Genomic DNA, 15,818 nt, shown 5'->3' on the forward strand with positions numbered 1-15,818 from the left:
GGGAATCTGCTTTAAAACCTTGCAAGTTCCTAAAGAATAAGTATCAAATATACGTAATTTGTAGTGTAAGAATCATGTGATAAATATATATTACATGGGACAATGACATTTATTAAACAAAAAAATCATAAGAATTTAACATGAAACATCATTAATAACATTAATGTTCATTTATTTTGTATGTCAATATCTTTTCAGATTATCTTAGTTTTGTGTATTAAAATATTTATTGATATCTTTTAGATTTCCATGTAACATGTAACCATATTTCAGAGTCAATAATTTTTATCATCATGCCCTTGATTAATGTTCTGAAGCATTATGTTATATATGAACTATAATAATGCCATATTTACAAAATTCCTTTCTCTGTATGGATTTCCTTTTTAGGCAAATATAATAGGTCTCACCATGGTCTTAGTCCCTGCCTTTATCATTTCTGACCTGTGTTTCTAACTGTATTCTTGCTTTAGATTCTCCACTTCCCTTTGATGTGATTCATTTTCACACTGTTGCCAGTTATCTTTTTCAAATTGAAAGCTTACCATTTCATTTCTTTACCCCAAATTCCATAATCGTATCTCATTCCCTTTCTTATGAAATCTAAATTATTTTAAAAGTCAAACAGAGCGTACTTCCCAGCATAAGCCTTTCTCCTGTAGTCATTCCTTTCCTTCTTCTCTGTAATCCACTCGTACTTCCATTTCCCTGGATGCCCACAGTCTGTGTCCTGACCTTTGAGCAACTTAATTTTATTCCTCAGCTGGTTAACTTCTTATTCTTAAAACTGGACTTTCTGCACAAAACCTTCCTAGATTTTTGTCTCCTTTATTTGTCCCCCAATCCACTCCTCCACCCACCGCAATTTGTATCTGGGTGAAGCATTTCTTGTTTTTGTTTAAATAGGTTAGTTCTTAGGAAACTGTGGTGACATTTTCTACTGCTGTAACACCTATTTTATAACCCCTAGAGGTCAGGAAATCTATATCTCTGTTGATGAGTACAGTGAACATTCAATGAATATATGCTTAGTGAATGAGCACATATATGTTTAATTAAGAGAGGAAATACAGATGGTATAGTTGTGATGAGGCCAGGCAGCCCTGCCAGTTTTCAAATCTTGGCTCCACCACTCATTAGCTGTTCCTAACAGGTGAGTAACCTAACTTGTCTTTGCTTTATTTTGGAAAAATGAGTACCATAACTACCTCTGAGTATAGTTGTAAAGACTGCATAAAGGAATTTGCTAAATGCTCGGCATATAAACAGTCAAATAAATGCTAACACTTATTATTATTGCTAAAGGGGCAGCTTATTGAAATTCAGTATCTATTTTGCCTCTTCCAAAGCATACTCACGTTCTCATTTTAGAACAAATAAGAAGAATCGGATAGGACATATTTGGAAAACAGTCTTTTTTGTACTTTCTAATAGGTAAAATATAGTAAATGACAAAGAATTGGAGTCTCTTGTGTTCAGAAAGACACAAATTCAGGTATTGCTACATACATGTATCATAGAAGAATAAAATGATGATTCACTAGGCTTTTAATCTCATGTGTCTCTTACAGTTTTAAAACTGGTAACTGTATATTGACAAAAGATATTAAAGATTGCTTTTAGGAAGCTAGGATTTAGCATTAGGTCTGGGTTTGTATCACATCTCCTTCGCCTTCCTTGCTGAGTAATCACTGATGGACTATTTCAAATTTTCTAATTGGGAGTTATTCTAATAAATCTAATGTGTGGCATACAAAAACCTAGAAAAAATGTTTTCAGTAAATGATTCAGAAAATAAAAAAAGCAGAAGGCATAGTAGTACCAAATCACTTACATACCCTAGAAAAACAATGGGGAAAAACATTACAGATCAATCCTTTCACACTCATACCATTCTTGGTGGGATAAGCAATAGAATGATTGCTGACAGGATTCTAGTTGCAACTTCATGATGATAATACATTGTGCTTTTTGATTATAAAGTGTAGATGTAGGTATTTCATTGGCGGTACAATTTATATACGATGAAATGCACAAATATGAAATGTGAAATTCATTGAGTTTTGGCATGATTACAGCCATATAATCCAGAATCCTATCAAGTTGTAGACAATTTCCAATACTCAAAATATTCCTTTGTGCTCCTTTTTGTGATAGTTCTTCATGCAGGATTTAAAATCTCTTTGGTTGCTGATAATCACAGTAGCAACCTATTTTAGGGGCTAGTGAACTGATCATTATACAAGCCATCTAAATATGTGGAAATTATGTACGTGGCAGAAGCAGGTGGTTTCTGGTTTTATTACTGTTCTGTAGCTTATTATTGCATCATGTCATTGAGAGATGGGAGATACGGGAGCGTATGAGATCAACTTTCATTATTATGTTCTCTACCTTAATGAAGATTTTTGAATTCAGATAGAGATATTTGACTTGTTATGCTTCTTATTGTTTCTGGTTTTATTTATTTAAATTAATAGATAACTATGTACAACAGACTCTTAACTTTTGAGTCTATCTGGAAAAAAAGGTTATTAAAAATTATATAAATCAAGTCCTGAGATATTCTTGTGACAAAGCATAAGCGATTTTTTGATTTCTGATAGTCTTTGGAAAAAGTGATAGTGATAGAAAGCAATTATTTCAAGTAGCAGGTATTTGAAATTACCAATAAACCAGAACATTCATGAAATCTTTTCAAGAAACAAAAGAGCAGACAAAAAAGCCAATATTTAATTTCTTGGAAATGTTACATACTGAAAGCAGAATGCTAAATAAAAAATTAAAATTAAATGTCTTACCATATTATTGTGAGCTAGAAGTTGGTATTTGTTAAAATGGGAGATCTAACACACAAAATTATAGCTTAAGCACTAACAATTGAAGCTTAGACTCCTTCTGGAATAGTGATCAGTCTCCAAGAAAAGATAAAGTCACTAGGTGTGGATCCCTGAGAATTGACTTTTATGTACCAGATGAAGTAAAAAGGAGAATAATTTTCAGGATCTATCAATAGGAATTACATAAGTTCTTATTTACATGTTATTTAAGAAGCAAAATACTTTCCCACTATGAAAATTCCTTTTACAGGGCCAGCTTTGTCTTCTATTTTTCTCTCTCCATGTAATATTATAAAGCTTCCTTACAGTGGCAGGGGAATTGCAGGGGAGGTTTAGAGACAGTTTTGCCAGTTGCCAACTGCTGTGGTTTGAACGTATCTCACAAAAGTTCATGTGTTGGAAACTTGAACCCCAATGCAACAGTGTTAGAAGGTGGGGCCTATTGAGATGTGATTGGTCATGAGGGTGCAGCCCTTATGAATGGATTAATGTTGTTATATCAGGAGTGGGTAAGTTATCGTGAGAGTGAGTTGTTACAAAATGAGTCTGGCCCCCTGGTCCCTCTTCTCTGTTTCATGTGCTTTCTTCTGCCTTCTGTCTTCTGCCATGGGATGACCCTCATCAGATGCTGGTGCCTTGCTTTTGGACTTCCAAGCCTCCAAAACTATGAGCCAAATAAACTTCAGTTCCTCATAAATTACCTAGTCTGTGGTTTTCTGTCACAGCAGCAGAAAATGGACTAAGACACATACTCATCATTCATTTCCCTATTTTCTCTCGTCTCAAAACTCTCATCTTATAAAAGTCATAAGATTTACATAGGGTTATATAGGCTTGATCCTAGGCCCGGCTTCAAGGATGGGCTCTGATTGTTCTAAAGCAACTTAGTTCAGGATTGAAGATAAAATGTGTCTAAGTCAACCAGCACAAGATATGTGCCTGATTACAGGGATTGTATCAATGTTCTTATAGTTGGGCTCAGTAATATTGTTTTATGGTCGTGACAACAAGACCCTTATTCTCCCACTGGATGGAAAACAAGGATGATTTCAACTCTATTTTCAGCCATTTTGCAACTATTATGTTAGCAAAGCTGAAAATGATGTGTTACAGATAACACCAACACAAGAATGAGGTCAGAGCTGAGGAAATACCTTTTCTTTCTTTAGCAAGGCAAAATTAGTCTTTCATGATTTGGCTCTTGAACTCATTTTCAGCCTTATCTCAGGTATTCCCTACATTTGCTCTTTAACCCAAGCAGATAATCCTGCAGAGAATTCCCAGATTATTTCACATTTTTATCCTCCCCATTCTTTCTTCCTACAAGTCTGTGTACCTAGAATCTTTTGTCTAATTATGTTCCTTGAATGCCTCACCATCATTTATTCGCTCAGACTCCACTGTAGAATAACTGTCTCTGAAGTATTTCCTAGTATCTCTCACTCCAGTTACATCTACTGAGTGTCATGTTCCTCCTTAGTGCTCCTGTGACACTTTGGGAAAGCCTCTATATTGAACTGGAGCACCTTTAGATTAGGTATTTGTTATCACTGCGTCCAAACAACCACTCCTTCTCCTCCAATGGTACTATAGCAGGATTGTAATATACTGTGTCAGTGCTGTTCGTTATAACTGGGAGATGTAGCTGCATTCTGATACTGTGCCCCATATAAGAATCTGACCCCCCCCCCCAAAAAAATGGCATCACATGCAAAAAAAAATGTTACTGACTTGGGTTCACATTGTCACCTTCAGTTATTTGAAAATAAATCATGTGGTTATTCAAAGTGATAGTCTAGAATTAGAAAACTTGTATTCTAATATTACCTGTCATATTTGTACCTTTATCAAAATCCTGTGTTAAATGACTGTGTGAGACAAAGTGTTTGGGAAAATAAATAGCACAATTTAAATGGAGTCACCACTTGGTTTAGTTCATGTGTGGGCCAGAGAGCTTCCTTCTCTTCTCAGGTCACCTGCGCCAATTATAATCTTCCAAAAGGGGGACCATTAGGGAACAGAACCCTCATAAGGGAGGTGGATGGATCTATGGAAATCTGCCAACGATTTAGAGCAAACAGTTAAAGTGAATGCCTGATTGCTGAGAGGACATCATTAACCTTATGCATGAAGTACTTTCTTAGTGCCATTTTATTTGGGTAATTATTATTTATACATACAGTTGTGATCTATGGCATCTTAGACTCTCCAGTGGAGTTACCACTGGATTCTGTAAGCCAATGTATGATGATAATATCTATAGACATTCTTTGCTTGGCCTGCCCAGGGTTGTAAAGGGATTATTGGTGGTGATATAAACTGCACTTTAGTGTTTATACCTGGACCTTTTTGCACATTTGTGTTATTTCCTAATTTCGTTTCTCTAAAATAGGAATAATTTGGCTGGTACTTATCAGATATTGAAGTTTATATCTGAAGAGCTGAGGTCTCTCTCTCTATATATATGTATTTCATAGAATTTAGATTTGTTCTTTGTACAATATTTATTCCTTTCCAAATTTTTGAATAATAAATATATTTTCTGAATAATATGTTTATATTGTTAAAACATCACAGTTTAATTTATCCTAAGAAATATTTATAGGCTAGATGAAAATGATCATGAAAGCTCTCTCCTTATAGTTAAAAAATTAAAAAAAAATGATTTTGTCATACTGATGTCATCCAATCAAGCCAAAGCCTGTGTTTTCATGACAAAAACACTGATTAATTTAGCAATACCTGGTTGGATTTGCTTCAGGGCAGAGCTCAGTGGGCCCAGTGAGAAGGATTAGGTCTTCCACTTTCATTCCCAGAGTCACACATCCAAATATGGCTTGAAAAAACATTAGTACAATTTAATTTCAAATTAGTTACTGAAATATATTTCTCCCACTCCAAAATAATAAACCTCTACTTTAAAATCCCTAAGACATAAAAGAGGAGAAAGGTAGCTAATATGGCCGGCAGTCCTAAAACTTCTACTTATACTCTGTCCAGCACATTTTGGCTGGCTTGCTTCTCAAAGCTGGTGACTCCGATAGATAAGGAATTTAGATTGTCTCTTCTGCTCTAGCTGTATACGTGTGTGTGTGTGTGTGTGTATTTGTGGGGTGGACAAGGGGTAAGAATGAAGAGTATGTTGATACATAAAACTGATAGAATTAAGCCAAAAGGGTACCAAAATTCAGGCTCACTTTCCTCCACGCCTACGTTTGTATCAACAGCCAAAGATGATTTGTCCTTTTCATGAAGTTCAGAATGATCTCCAAAGATTATTACACCAAAACAAGTTAAAACATTTTTTCTGAACAACTAGCAATTGGATAAACTTGTAGAGGTGTCTCAACAGTTTGTTAGCTGATCAAAGAAGAAAGTCTCTACTCTCAGCCCTCTCCCCAAACATTCTCCTCATCCTAATAACACACACACACACACACACACACACACACACACACACAGATACACTCATAGATCAGATAGGGCTTAAAGAAGAGGTTTTGTCCCATTTATACTCATAAAGTAATTTTTAAAATAAAATGGTCTCATGTAGGACCAAAAATGGTCTATGATGTTTCTAGATGTATAGTTATCAAATAATAGCAGATTGCTTAATTAAATACAATGCACGTTTGTGGTACCAGATTTTTTTATCGAGATGGAAATACATTCACTTTCTGTTATCATGTGAACAAGAACAGGTTACACAAGTATGTTCAATGTGATTATTTATAAATTGTATATGTTAATATCTCTATACATGCATAAAATACAGAAATATCTATATAAACACACGTATCTATATATACCCATGCATTACTTAAGATACTTACTGAATGGGCTCTAGAGTGTTTGCTTAATATTTTCTAATTTTTTCTACAATGAGCATAAAGTATTTATAAAATAAACAAATATTTTCTGGTGTCTTTTAAAAACCTGGTGATTGATAAAGGTTCTTGGATACAGAAGGGATATTAATATGACAGCTTGAAATAAGTTTACCCTGACTCCAAATGATCCAACATACATAGACTATATAATGCCTGACCTTTAATTAGGTGAGGCCACTAATATGTACATACTCACATAGAACAAATTTAAGTAAAATGCTTATAATAAACTACAAACTATCATGGAAGGAAGCTTAAATATAAATCAATAGTTTATGTTATGCCAGAAGGCGAAGCTACTAGGACTTTTATAAGAAACTATATACATGAATAGATCTTATTCTTTAATATTACCAGTTTCTTATATGTCAAAATGGAGACTTGACAACCTTTTCTTTAAAGTGAATTTTACAAAGCTAACAAGTTTTCTAAATTGTGTGTGTGTGTGTGTGTGTGTACCTGGATAATGAATTTGCACCTTTTTAAAATTACTGAATATTTAAGAGTGCTTGTCTTTTAGCAAAATTTGAGGTTGCATTTTATTCTTTCATATTTTATTCATTTTTATTCATATTTATTGGTGATATTCTCACCAATTTTACTATTATAGCATTTAGTTATTCCATTACCAGAGTTTTCCTACATCTTTGGAAACACCAAACCGAAGGGTTTACATTCTCTTGGAAGCCATTAGAGGTGAATTTCAATTGTGTAGTGGAGACATCTGTAAGAATAAAGAATTATCCAGGGGGTTATTCAAGACAAAAACAAATTATGCATCATTGCAGAGCTGAGTAAGCTATAAGCCCAAGGGGATTCAGAAAATTCTTCCTCGCCTGTGATGACAGTGATTTGAGTAAGACAGTAATCACTGAGGCTAAGAAACCTTAATGTTCCATGGCTGGCATACGGTTTGCCATGGAACTGCTGTGCAGGCGACACATTGCATTTCTTGTCTGGTATCAGTGCAGCCCCATATGTTTTAGTGGACATGCTGGAGGATGCTTTATGCTTTGTTAGAAAATCAACTCAGCTGTTGCTACATCTTTTATTTTATTCTACTTTTCCCAAGTGTGAGAAGCAGTAAATGATCAAAGATTTTTTTCCCATGTATAATTCATATGATTTTGATGGAAAACACATTGCAATTGTCTGTAGCAGGAGAATATAGTTAAAATTACACATTTGAGAATAATACTAGTAATTGTGTTTATATAAGTGTGTTAAAGTTGGAAAGTTGGGACCATTAGGAAAAAATTTTGGAAACAGTTTTTAAATGAGCTTAGTTGCTTGATCTTTAGCTACTCTTTAACACAGACCTCTAGAATATACTTTATCAAGATGTCAGTAGATGCCCTATATACCCTACTGAAGACGAAATCCGTGGAACACTTGTGATGTGCATTTATGACCTAGTCAGTCACTCCCATCATGGATTTGCCTCCTTGGTTCAACAATTTGTTTAATTTAAGAAATATGAAAGTTATCTATATCCAGACACAAACCATGTTTGTCAATTAATATTTTTATTATCATTGCCCTTTTATTATCTATATTTCTTTATTTCTGAGTATTTCTTTAGCACTTCAATTTAGCTGTATATTTTTGTTCCCAGATTCCTTATTAAATTTTTCTGATCAATAAATAAACTTCAAAGCGAAGAAGACCCAGGGAAGTCTTATATAAAGGAATAGATATATAATGACAACAATCAGGCCTCATTTTTTTTTTTTTTCATTAGACAGGGTCTCGCTCTGTCACCTGGGCTAGAATGCAGTGGCATCAGCCTAGCTCACTGGAACCTCAAACCCCTGGGATCAAGCAATCCTCCTGCCTCAGCCTCCAGAGTAGCTGGGACTACAAGGGCACACAATAAAGCCTGACTGAGGCTTCAGTTTTAACTTATACAAACATATTTCTAAACTAAATGTACTTCAAAACCATTAAATTAATAAGGTGACTGTTATTACAGGTCTTGCTTCTGCCTCCCATTTGCACATATGATATTGTATGACGTGGGGAAAACATGTGAAAGTAGCTTGCAATGTACTTGTGAAATTCAAATAAGGTAAAGGATGTGGTGATACTTTAAAAAATTTAAAGCACTCCTCTCAGGGGAGGAAATTTGAAAGAGGACACTACATCAAGGATGCCTAAATAATGAATTTTATTTTTACTGAGAATAATTTTCCTTCGTGTGACCTTGTTTTTCTGTGGCTATTAACTTCTGTAATCCTAACCATTCTGTGTTGTTTTTTTCTTGCCTGTCCCTCCTTGTTTAATTTCATTTTTCTTTTATTTCAGCTGATGTTAAGATATTTGGACATGGTATTATTTCGGTTCCACTTGGGCTTTAAGCATCTCTCTTAAGAGTTATTACTTGAATGAATTTTACACAAGTTAGCACTGTTTGTTCTACTGTAGAAAACCAAAACTAAACCTAAACATCCAATTGACACATAAGAAAATGCCTGTAAAGAACATTTAAAAATCAATTATGATGAATATGTTAGATTTCCTTTTTCCTCAGGCTTACTTTCTTCCTTTTGTCTTATGGGATTATAGAAATCCCTTTGATAAACAAAAAGATTTGTGGCTAGGTTTCAATACCTCATTCTTTAGTGTCATGAAGGATTTGAATGTAAAGCTGATTAAAATCCTAATAAATGAATATACATATAAAATAATATTTATCCATTGAGATTAAAGTGGCAGTTTTCATAACAAGAATGCACTTTGTTTCTATGAAATATTTTTCCTAGAGAAGCTCAATGTCTTTGAAAAAGTAATAGAACCCACAAATTATCTTATTAATGCGTACATTAATTAATGTATAAAAAATCTTTCCCCTCTCGTTCAAAGATATAAATCAAGGTGAGGTATGAAAGGGTTTCTACCTCTAAACTAGTTCATTAATGAAACAGTGAACTCAGCCCAGAAAATTCTGAAAAGTCTTTGGTCCCTATTCCCTTTATGAAGCCAGTATGAGATTTCTGGTCAGCTTTGAAAATGGAAATTTTGACCTTTAAATACAGGAACCACTAACCATTTTTAAAAATTCAAAAGCTAGAGCCAAATGTAAATAATTCTGTGATTTCACTATTCAACACTGTATAGAGTAAAGGTTAAGAGTTTGGGATTCAGAGTCTGACTATGTGTGTTTTTTTCTAGCTACATCCATGTGGTGAGAGTAGGTAAGCTACATGGCCTCTCTGTGTACCTTGGAAAGGGGATCATGACAGCACCTTGTTTGTGGGGTTGTTGTGGGAATTAAAAGAAATAATATACATACACACAAAAAAACCCACTTGTCAAATAGCAAGTATTCAGTAACTGTTGGATATTTTTGTAATAATTTAATAATTACTGACAATAACAAATATGTCAACCATCTCTAAAAATATTTAGAAGGCATAAGCTCTATTGCAGAATTGAATATCACATGATCTATAGCTAAAATTAGCCAGGATTCTTCTCTTCTTTGGAAAGGTGTCTTGTACATAAAAGTTGTTTTTTAATGGTGCTTGTGGATGGCAGGATAGTGGAGGTTGGTGTAGGGGGATGGGAGGAACTTGACACAAAAAAGAGGTAAAGAATAAAGAAGAGTTGAGTTTCATGTACCATCTTTAAAGGCTTAATTTCATTATAAAGCAAAATATCAGAAAAGCACAGTCTAAAAATTTTTGATACGGAATTTAATTAGATATTTGGAGCACAAATATCTATTTAATATATACCATTAGATGATGGGCTCACTAAAAGCCTAGACATCACTATGCTATAATATACTGTATACATGTAATGGAAGTCAACTTGTATCCCCTACATCTTTTAAAATAAAAAACAAAAATACCAAAATTTTATGGTATCATACTTGTCCAGAGTTAAAAGTGCAACTTTTGAATGCCTTAAAAATGTCTTGAAAACTTGATTTGTAGTTTTGAAACAAGATGAACTTTCATGGTGCAATGATTCTTTCCTGTCATTAAATATGATATTAAGGTACATTCTTCATTTTAACAAAATGTGAACAAAATACATTTTTTTCTTTTACAAAATATTTTTTCTTCAATAAATTCAGTATGAGCCTAACTCATAAAATGGATTTTGAATGTGTGTGAATGTGTGTGATATACAACAAACAAATCAAGGAAAAAAAATCAATGCAGTGACTTCATTTGGAGAAGGAAAAATTTCTATATTATATAATGAAAATCCCTTTTGTGTTATTCGATTTGCTGAATAAGATCTTTTTGCATTTGGCAGAGGCATGTTCTTTCAGTGATTACCGCTATAAAAGACTGAATGCCAGTTACTGTACAATCAAAAAAAAGTGGACTTTGTTTGGAAAGAGGTGGACTGAAAATCTTACTAGTAGAAATGTCTATAAATCACTTAAAATCCACAAATAAAAATTTGTAACAGAGAAGTGAAGTGGTTATATTGCATTTCCATATGAGATACAGAACATGTTTATTCTCACATTTTGAGACTTGCTATGGCTGCTAAATATAGTTAATGTTTTAAATTTCTTTAGTTTTACATTTTAGAATACTGTCTTCTGAAGATAATAATGTCTCAGGTTAGATAATTCATTGAAGTATTTTGTATTATTATTGTAGTCTAGTGTATTATATGTTGCTCCATACTATTATTTCTTATCCTTGACAATAAAATTTGTTTGTTGTTACTTTAATGATATTCAGGTTTATATAATGTCAATTAATCCCTAATCTAAGTCATGTACTGTATTAGGCATTTTTGCATTTTTTAATTTTTTTCCTTATCCAGCCTCACAGCATTCTTTTGATGAAACAATTGAGGAAGATTTTTGGAGAATGATTTTAGAAGCTTATTATTTGAGTGATTAAATGCATTTGAGAAAGTGCCATTATAATTCTGCTTTTGTAGCACAGAAAGTTGTATTTTCTCGTATACTAAGTTTTTCTTTTTTCTTTTTTAAATTTCAGAATATTACAAGAATACAAATGTTTTGGTTACATGAATTCCTTTTGTACAGTTTGAGTCAAAGCTATAAGTGTGTCCATCACCCAGATAGTGTGCATTGTACCTATTAGGTGTGAATTTACCCATCCCCTTTCCCCTCCTCTCACCTGCTTGATTTCCATTGAATTTTGCTATCATATGTGCACATGAGTGTTGATTTAGTAGTGAGTACATGTGGTATTTCTCTATTCCTGTGATACTTCACTTAAAAGGCTAGTCTCCAGTTCCATCCAGGTTGTGGCAAAAGGTATTAGTTAACCATTTTTATTTTATGGCTGAGTAATACTCCATGGTATACTTATACTACATTTTATTAATCCACTCATGAATTGATGGACACTTAGGTTGATTCCACATCTTTGTAATTGTGAATTGTGCTGCAATCAACATTTGAGTACAGGTGTCTTTTCTGTAAAATGTCTTTTTTCTTTTGGATGAATACCCAGTAGTGGGATTGCTTGATCAAATGGTAGGTCTACTTTCAGTTCTTTGAGGTATCTCCAAACTACTTTTTATAGAGGTTGTACTAGCTTGCAGTCTCACCAACAGTGTATAAGTGTTCCTATCTCTCTGCATCCACGCCAGCATCTGTTGCTTTGGGACTTTTTGATAGAAGCCATTCTCAGTGAAGTTAAGTGATATCTCATTGTGCTTTTGATTTGCATTTCCTTGATAATTAGAGAATTGAGCATTTTTTCCATATGTTTATTGGCCATTCGTCTATTGTCTTTTGAAAAGCTTCTGGTCATGTCTTTTGCCCACTTTTTAATGGGGTCGTTTGACGTTTTCTTGCTGAATAGCTTTAGTTCTTTGTAGATCCTGGTTATCAGCCCTTTATCAGCTGTTTAGTATGCAAATATTTTTTCCCATTCAGCAGGTTGTCTATTAGCTCTATTGATTGTTTCCTTGGCTGTGCAGAAGCTTTTTAATTTAACCAGGTCCCATTCATTTATTTTTGTTGTTGCTGTGATTGCCTTTGGAGTCTTTTTCATAAATTCTTTGCCTAGACTGATATCCATAAGAGTTTTTTCAACCTCTTCTTCTAGGATTGTTAGAATTTCATGCCTTAGGTCTAAATCTGTTATCCATTTTGAATTAATTTTTGTGAGTGGTGAGAGGTACGGATCCTGTTTCAGTCTTCTACATGTGGCAATCCAATTTTCCTAGCACCATTTATTGAATAGAGATTTTTTTCCCCCAGTGTATGTTTTTTTCTGCTTTGTCAAAGATCAGATGGAAATATGAGGATGGTTTTATATCTTGGTTCTTATCAGGGTTTCGTGACACCCCCGATATAACCGGGTCCCTGGTCAGTGTGCATTGCAAGAGATGGGAGAGACAAAGACACGGACACAAAAAGTAAGGCGAAAGGGTGTGGGGAGGTCAGGGGACCACCAGCATTCTCGTGAGCCAAGTGGTACTGACTGAAGTCTAGCACCTGTTATTATTGTCTTTTTCATGTTATAGATTACAATGATTTCACATGAAAAGCTCATGGGTTAGCAGTAAAGCATATAATCTAAACAGGGAAAAAGAGACCACGTAATTCTTTCTACTTTATCTAGTTCCTCATTTACTGAAACATGAACTCAAGAGAGAGGTGGGAACATTGCCTCCGGCTTAGAATAGCAAACTGCTCTTATCTGCTGGGCTGGCATCCTTTGATCATTCTCTCCACCTTTAGATTACAAGCCCAGTCAGTTTGCAGACATCTAGGCTATAGCCCTCAGGCTTCAAGGCGGGGTCCATTTGCAGACATCCCTGATCACTGGAATGCCCCCCTCAAGGTCAAGCAGCTTTTGCTCAGTGAACTGACATGTCCACAGGTTGCTCTTTGGCCAAGTCCTGTCCCACTCCTGGAGTTCTCCTGTCATGACCATAACCCTCAACAGGTTCTCTGTTCTGATACATTGGTCTAGGTCTCTGTTCTTGTGCTAGTACTATGTTGTTTTGGTTACTATAGGCTTGTAGTATAGCTTGAAGTCTGATAAAGTGATGCCTCCCAATTTGTTCATTTTGCTTAAGATTGCATTGGCTATTTGGTCTTTTCTGGTTCTATACAAAGGATAAAATTATTTTTCTAGATTTTCACAAAATGACATTGGTAATGGGGATTGCACTGAATCTGTAGATCACTTTGGGTAGGATAGACCCTTTAACAATATTGATACTGCTGATCAATGAGCATGATATACTTTTCTATTTGTTTGCAACTTCTGAAGTTTCCTTCCTCAGTTTTCATATTTCTTCATGCAGAGATCCTTCATGAAGGATATTGATACTGCTGATCAATGAGCATGATATACTTTTCTATTTGTTTGCAACTTCTGAAGTTTCCTTCCTCAGTTTTCATATTTCTTCATGTAGAGATCCTTCACCTCCTTGGTTAACTATATTCCTAGGTATTTTATTTTCTTTTTTGCCATTATAAAAGATAATGAGTCTTTGATTTGATTCTCAGCTTGACTGTTGTTGGTGTATAGGAATGTTACTGATTTGTGTACATTGATTTTGTAACCTGAGACTTTGCTGAATTTAATTATCAATTTCAGGAGTGTCTTGGCAGAATCTTTGGGGTTTTCTAGATATAAGATCATATCATCAGCATAGAGCTATAATTTGATCTCTTCTTTCCCCATTTGTATACCCTTGATTTCCTTCTCTTGCCTGATTGCTCTGGCTAGGATTTCCAACACTATGTTGAACAGAAGTGGTGACAGTGGACATCATTGTCTGGTTCCAGTTCTAAGTGGGAATGCTTTCAGTTTTTTCCTGTTCAGTATGATGTTGGCTGTGGGTTTGTCATATATGGCTTTTATAATATTGAGGTATGTTCCATCTATGCCTATTTTGTGAAGAGTTCTTATCATAAAAGGGTGCTGAATTTTGTGAAATGGTTTTTCTGCCTCTATTAAGATTATCATATGGTCTTTATTTTTGTGGTGAATCACATTTATATATTTGTGTATGTTGAACCATCTTTACATCTCTGGGATGAAACACACTTGATCATGGTGGATTATTTTTTTGATTTGTAGCTGACTTTGGTTTGCTAGAATTTTATTGAGAATTTTTGCGTCTATATTTGTAAGTGATATTGGTTTGCAGTTTTCTTTTTTGGTTGTGTCCTTTCCTGGCTTTGGTATCATTGTGATATTGGCTTCATAGAATGAATTGGGGTGATTGCTTCCATCTCTATGTTATGAAATAATTTCTACAGTATAGGTACCAGTTCTTTGTAGATCTAGTAAAATTGGGCTGTGAAACCAACTGGTCTGGAACTTCTTTTTATTAAGAGATTTTTTATTGCTGCCTCAATTTTGTTTCTGGGTATTGGTTTGTTGAGGAGTTCTGTTTCTTCCTGATTTAGTGTAGGGAGGTTATGTGTTTCCAAGAATTTGTCCATTTCCTCAACATTTTCAAGTTTCTATGCATAGAGATTTTTAGAGTATTCAGAAATGATATTTTGTATTTCTGTGGTAATAGTTGTAACATCTCTATTTTCATTTCTAATTGAGCTTATTAGGGTCCTTTCTTTTCTGTTTCTGGTTAGTCTAGTTGAGAGGCTTGTCAATTTTATTTATCTTTTAAAAGAACCAACTTTTTGTTTCATTAATCTTCAGTATAATTCATTGGTTACTGGTTTCATTTGGTTCTCCTCTGACCTTAGTTATTTCTTTTCTTCTGCTGGGTTTGGGATTGGTTTGCTCTTCCTTTTCCAATTGTTTGAGATGATTTATTCCTGTGAATTTTCCTTTTAATAGCTATTCTTACTGAATCCCACAGATTTGATAACTTGTGTCCCCTTTGTCATTTAGTTCATAGAATCTCTTGATTTCCATCTTAATTTTCTTCTTGACCCAATAATCATTTAGCAGTAGGTTGTTTAATTTCCATGACTTTGTGTAGAGTTGACTGTTTTTATTGGAATTGATTTCTAATTCCATTGTGGTCTGAGAAGATGCAGGGTATAATTTCTGTTTTGTGAAATTTGTTGAGGCATGTTTTGTGGCCTAGGATGTGATCAATTTTAGGGAATATTCCATGAGCTGATGAGAAGAATATATATTCAATTGTTTTG

General features: G+C 34.3%; 1 protein-coding gene across 7 annotated transcripts in view; it reads left to right on the forward strand.

The window, feature by feature from the left end:
* Positions 1-15,818, forward strand: part of CACNA2D1 (calcium voltage-gated channel auxiliary subunit alpha2delta 1) — a 474,506-nt gene that overhangs the window by 178,813 nt on the left and 279,875 nt on the right. The window lies entirely within an intron of this gene.

Source organism: Eulemur rufifrons, chromosome 29 (genome assembly GCF_041146395.1).
Source record: "Eulemur rufifrons isolate Redbay chromosome 29, OSU_ERuf_1, whole genome shotgun sequence".
Classification (NCBI taxonomy): Eukaryota; Metazoa; Chordata; class Mammalia; order Primates; family Lemuridae; genus Eulemur; species Eulemur rufifrons.